Consider the following 6,901-nt stretch of genomic DNA (forward strand, 5'->3'; position numbering starts at 1 on the left):
AAACGTGCATCGCTCGGCCCTGAACCTCCCACAGTAACCGGGAACTCCCCGAAATTTTCCTCGCCCTCGCTTCTACCACGGTTTTTCCCGTCATGGACGGCCCAAAGAATGTCATGCAGCTGCGTCTCCGGCCCGCCCAGGACGAAAAGCCCATTTTCTGTCATGATTTTTTGTCATAGAAGTAGGAGCCCACCACATCTATCATGATACCGGGTTTTGTCACAATTATCGTCATAGAAGTGTCATATGTATGACAGAAAAAAAAATTGTTCGGCCCAAAATGCCACGGATGTGTCTTTTTTTTTGTAGTGCAACCTTCTTCTTGTAGACGTTGTTGGGCCTCCAAGTGCAGAGGTTTGTAGGACAGTAGCAAATTTCCCTCAAGTGGATGACCTAAGGTTTATCAATCCGTGGGAGGCGTAGGATGAAGATGGTCTCTCTCAAACAACCCTGCAACCAAATAAGAAAGAGTCTCTTGTGTCCCCAACACACCCAATACAATGGTAAATTGTATAGGTGCACTAGTTCGGCGAAGAGATGATGATACAAGTGCAATATGGATGGTAGATAAAGGTTTTTGTAATCTGAAAATATAAAAACAGCAAGGTAACTAATGATAAAAGTGAGCGTAAACGGTATTGCAATGCGTTGAAACAAGGCCTAGGGTCCATACTTTCACTAGTGCAAGTTCTCTCAACAATAATAACATAATTGGATCATATAACTATCCTTCAACATGCAACAAAGAGTCACTCCAAAGTAACTAATAGCGGAGAACAAACGAAGAGATTATTGTAGGGTACGAAACCACCTCAAAGTTATTCTTTCGGATCAATCTATCATAGAGTTCGTACTAGAATAACACCTTAAGACACAAATCAACCAAAACCCTAATGTCACCTAGATACTCCAATGTCACCTCAAGTATCCGTGGGTATGATCATACGATATGCATCACACAATCTCAGATTCATCTATTCAACCAACACAAAGTACTTCAAAGAGTGCCCCAAAGTTTGTACCGGAGAGTCAAGACGAAAACGTGTGCCAACCCCTATGCATAGGTTCATGGGCGGAACCCACACGTTGATCACCAAAACATACATCAAGTGGATCACGTGATATCCCATTGTCACCACAGATAAGCACGGCAAGACATACATCAAGTGTTCTCAAATCCTTAAAGACTCAATCCGATAAGATAACTTCAAAGGGAAAACTCAATCTATTACAAGAGAGTAGAGGGGGAGAAACATCATAAGATCCAACTATAATAGCAAAGCTCGCGATACATCAAGATCGTACCACCTCAAGAACATGAGAGAGAGATCAAACACATAGCTACTGGTACATACCCTCAGCCCCGAGGGTGAACTACTCCCTCCTCGTCATGGAGAGCGCCGGGATGATGAAGATGGCCACCGGTGAAGGTTCCCCCCTCCAGCAGGGTGCCGGAATAGGGTCCAGATTGGTTTTTGCTGGCTACAGAGGCTTGCGGCGGTGGAACTCCCGATCTATTCTGCTCTCCGAAGTTTTTAGGGTATATGGATATATATATAGGCGAACGAAGTCGGTCAGGGGAGCCACAAGGGGCCCACGAGGGTGGAGGGCGCGCCTTGGGGGGTAGGCGCGCCCCCTGCCTCGTGCTCTCCTCGTTGATTCCCTGACGTGTACTCCAAGTCTCCTAGATTGCTTCCGTTCCAAAAATAACTCTCCCGAAGGTTTCATTCCGTTTGGACTCCGTTTGATATTCCTTTTCTGTGAAACACTGAAACAAGGGAAAAACAGAAACTGGCACTGGGCTCTGGGTTAATAGGTTAGTCCCAAAAATAATGTAAAAGTGTTTAATAAATCCCATAAACATCCAAAACAGATAGTATAATAGCATGGAACAATAAAAAATTATAGATACGTTGGAGACGTATCAGGAATTACGTCCTTGCTGCACAGAGGAATTACGTCCTAGAAGCACCGCTACTTTGCTGCAGGAGCAACTCCGTACATTATGAACGTCTGGCAGAGCAAAGCTGATGACTACTCGATAGTTCAGTGTGCCATGCTTTACGGCTTAGAACCGGGACTTCAACGTCGTTTTGAACGTCATGGAGCATATGAGATGTTCTAGGAGTTGAAGTTAATATTTCAAGCAAAATGGAGGAGAATAGTTCTGTCAGTTGATACGTCTCCAACGTATCTATAATTTTTGATTGTTCCATGCTATTATATTATCTGTTTTGGATGTTTAATGGGCTTTATTATACATTTTTATATTATTTTTGGGACTAACCTATTAACCGAAGGCCCAGTGCAACTTGCTGTTTTTTTGCTTATTTCAGTGTTTCGTAGAAAAGGAATATCAAACGGAATGAAACCTTCGGGAGAGTGATTTTTGGAACAAACGTGATCCAGGGGACTTGGAGTGGACGTCAAGAAAGAAGCGAGGAGGACACGAGGCAGGGAGGCGCGCCTGCCCCCCTGGGCGCGCCCCCCACCCTCGTGGGCCCCTCGCAGCTCAACCGACCTACTTCTTCCTCCTATATATACCCATATACCCCGAAAACATCCAGGAGCACCACGAAACCCTATTTCCACCGCCGCAACCTTTTGTACCCGTGAGATCCCATCTTGGGGCCTTTTCCGACGCTCCGCCGGAGGGGGAATCGATCACGGAGGGCTTCTACATCAACACCATAGCCTCTCCGATGATGTGTGATTAGTTTACCACAGACCTTCAGGTCCATAGTTATTAGCTAGATGGCTTCTTCTCTCTCTTTGGATCTCAATACAAAGTTCTCCTCGATTCTCTTGGAGATCTATTCGATGTAACTCTTTTTGCGGTGTGTTTGTCGAGATCCGATGAATTGTGGGTTTATGATCAAGATTATCTATGAACAATATTTGAATCTCCTCTGAATTGTTTTATGTATGATTTGTTATCTTTGCAAGTCTCTTTGAATTATCAATTTGGTTTGGCCTACTAGATTGATCTTTCTTGCAATGGGAGAAGTGCTTAGCTTTGGGTTCAATCTTGCGTTGCTCGATCCCAGTGACAGAAAGGGAAACGACACGTATTGTATTGTTGCCATCGAGGATAAAAAGATGGGGTTTATATCATATTGCTCCTCTACATCATGTCATCTTGCCTAATGCGTTACTCTGTTCTTATGAACTTAATACTCTAGATGCATGCTGGATAGCGGTCGATGTGTGGAGTAATAGTAGTAGATGTAGAATCGTTTCGGTCTACTTGTCGCAGACGTGATGCCTATATACATGATCATGCCTAGATATTCTCATAACTATGCATTTTTCTATCAATTGCTCGGCAGTAATTTGTTCACCCATCGTAATACTTATGCTATCTTGAGAGAAGCCACTAGTGAAACCTATGGCCCCGGGGTCTATTCTCCATCATATAAGTTCCAATCTATTTTACTTTGCAATCTTTACTTTCAATCTTTATCATAAAAATACCAAAAATATTTATCTTATCATCTCTATCAGATCTCACTTTTGCAAGTGGCTGTGAAGGGATTGACAATCCCTTTATCGCGTTGGTTGCAAGGTTCTTATTTGTTTGTGTAGGTACGAGGCGATTTGTGTGTATCCTCCTACTGGATTGATACCTTGGTTCTCAAAAACTGAGGGAAATACTTATGCTACTTTGCTGCATCACCCTTTCCTCTTCAAGGGAAAAACCAACGCAAGATCAAGAGGTAGCATCAGTGAACATATACTCATAATGTCTAGGTACCACAATCACTTGACTCAACTCGGAGTTAATCTTCCTGTTGATAGTGTCATTGACAGACTTCTTCAATCGATCACTACCACCAAGCTACAATAGCTTCGAGATGAACTATAATATGCAAGGGATGGAAAAGACAATTCCCGAGCTCTTCGCGATGCTAAAGGCTGCGGAGGTAGAAATCAAGAAGGAGCATCAAGTGATGATGGTTAACAAGACCACTAATTTCAAGAAAAATGGCAAAGGGAAGAAGGGGAACTTCAAGAAGAATGGCAAGCAAGTTGCTGCTCAAGTGAAGAAGCCCAAGTCTGGACCTAAGCCTGAGACTGAGTGCTTCTACTGCAAAGGGACTGGTCACTGGAAGCGGAACTGCCCCAAGTGTTTGGCGGATAAGAAGGATGTCAAAGTGAAAGGTATATTTGATATACATGTTATTGATGTGTACCTCACTAATGGTCGTAGTAGCGCCTGGGTATTTGATACTGGTTCTGTTGCTCATACTTGCAACTCGAAACAGGGGCTATGGATTAAGCGAAGATTGGCTAAGGACGAGGTGACGATGCGCGTGGGAAATGGTTCCAAATCGGTGTGATCGACGTCGGCACGCTACCTCTACATCTACCATCGGGATTAGTTTTAGACCTGACTAATTGTTATTTGTTGCCAGCGTTAAGCATGAACATTATATCTGGATCTTGTTTGATGCGAGACGGTTATTCATTTAAATCAGAGAATAATGGTTGTTCTATTTATATGAGTAATATCTTTTATGGTCATGCACCCTTGAAGAGTGGTCTATTTTTGTTGAATCTCGATTGTAGTGTTACACATATTCATAATATTGAAGCCAAAAGATGCAAGGTTAATAATGATAGTGCAACTTATTTGTGGCACTGCCGTTTAGGTCATATTGGTGTAAAGCGCATGAAGAAACTCCATGCTGATGGGCTTTTGGAATCACTTGATTATGAATCACTTGATGCTTGCGAACCATGCCTCATGGGCAAGATGACTAAGACTCCGTTCTCCGGAACAATGGAGCGAGCAACAGACTTGTTGGAAATAATACATACTGATGTATGCGGTCCGATGAGTGTTGAGGCTTGGGGCGGGTATCGTTATTTTCTGACCTTCATAGATAATTTGAGCAGATATGGGTATATCTACTTGATGAAACATAAGTCTGAAACATTTGAAAAGTTCAAAGAATTTCAGAGTGAAGTGGAAAATCATCGTAACAAGAAAATAAAGTTTCTATGATCCGATTGTGGACGTGAATATTTGAGTTACGAGTTTGGTCTTCATTTGAAACAATGTGGAATAGTTTTGCAACTCACGCCACCTGGAACACCATAGCGTAATGGTGTGTCCGAACATCGTAACTGCACTTTATTAGATATGGTGCGATCTATGATGTCTCTTACCGATTTACCACTATCGTTTTGGGGTTATGCTTTAGAGACGGCTTCATTCACATTAAATAGGGCACCATCTAAATCCGTTGAGACGACACCATATGAACATAGTTTGGCAAGAAACCTAAGTTGTTGTTTCTTAAAGTTTGGGGCTACGATGCTTATGTGAAAAAGCTTCAACCTGATAAGCTCGAACCCAAATCGGAGAAATGTGTCTTCATAGGATACCCAAAGGAAACTATTGGGTACACCTTCTATCACAGATCCGAAGGCAAGATATTCGTTGCTAAGAATGGATCCTTTCTAGAGAAGGAGTTTCTCTCGAAAGAAGTGAGTGGGAGGAAAGTAGAACTTGATGAGGTAATTGTACCTGCTCCCTTATTGGAAAGTAGTTCATCACAGAAATCAGTTCCAGTGATTCCTACACCAATTAGTGAGGAAGCTAATGATGATGATCATGAAGCTTCTGTTCAAGTTACTACCGAACCTCATAGGTCAACCAGAGTAAGATCCGCACTAGAGTGGTACGGTAATCCTGTTCTGGAGGTCATGTTACTTGACCATGACAAACGTACGAACTATGAGGAAGCAATGATGAGCCCAGATCCGCGAAATGGCTTGAGGCCATGAAATCTGAGATGGGATCCATGTATGAGAACAAAGTGTGGACTTTGGTTGACTTGCCCGATGATCGGCAAACCATAGAGAATAAATGGATCTTCAACAAGAAGAGTGACGCTGACGGTAATGTTACTGTCTACAAAGCTCGACTTGTTGCGAAAGGTTTTCGACAAGTTCAAGGAGTTGACTACGATGAGACCTTCTCACCCGCAGCGATACTTAAGTCTGTCCAAATCATGTTAGCAATTGCCGCATTTTATGATTATGAAATTTGGCAAATGGATGTCAAAACTGCATTCCTTAATGGGTATCTTAAAGAAGAGTTGTATATGATGCAACCAGAAGGTTTTGTCGATCCAAAAGGTGCTAACAAAGTGTGCAAGCTCCAGCGATCCATTTATAGACTGGTGCAAGCCTCTCGGAGTTGGAATATACACTTTGATAGTGTGATCAAAGCATATGGTTTTCTACAGACTTTTGGAGAAGCCTGTATTTACAAGAAAGTGAGTGGGAGCTCTGTAGCATTTCTGATATTATATTTAGATGACATATTGTTGACCGGAAATGATACTGAATTTCTGGATAGCATAAAAGGATATTTGAATAAGAATTTTTCAATGAAAGACCTTGGTGAAACTGCTTATATATTGGGCATCAAGATCTATAGAGATAGATCAAGACGCTTAATTGGACTTTCACAAAGCACAAACCTTGATAAAGTTTTGAAGAAGTTCAAAATGGATCAGTCAAAGAAAGGGTTCTTGCCTGTGTTACAAGGTGTGAAATTGAGTCAGACTCAATGCCCGACCACTTCAGAAGATAGAGAGAAAATGAAAGTCATTCCCTATGCTTCACCCATAGGCTCTATCATGTATGCAATGCTGTGTACCAGACCTGATGTGTGCCTTGCTATAGGTTTAGCAGGGAGGTACCAAAGTAATCCAGGAGTGGATCACTGGACAACGGTCAAGAACATCCTGAAATACCTGAAGAGGACTAAGGATGTGTTTCTCGTTTAAGGAGGTGATAAAGAGCTCATCGTAAATGGTTACGTCGATGCAAGTTTTGACACTGATCTGGATGACTCTAAGTCACAAACCGGATACGTATTTATATT

Source organism: Triticum aestivum, chromosome 2D, assembly GCF_018294505.1.
Source record: "Triticum aestivum cultivar Chinese Spring chromosome 2D, IWGSC CS RefSeq v2.1, whole genome shotgun sequence".
Lineage (NCBI taxonomy): Eukaryota > Viridiplantae > Streptophyta > Magnoliopsida > Poales > Poaceae > Triticum > Triticum aestivum.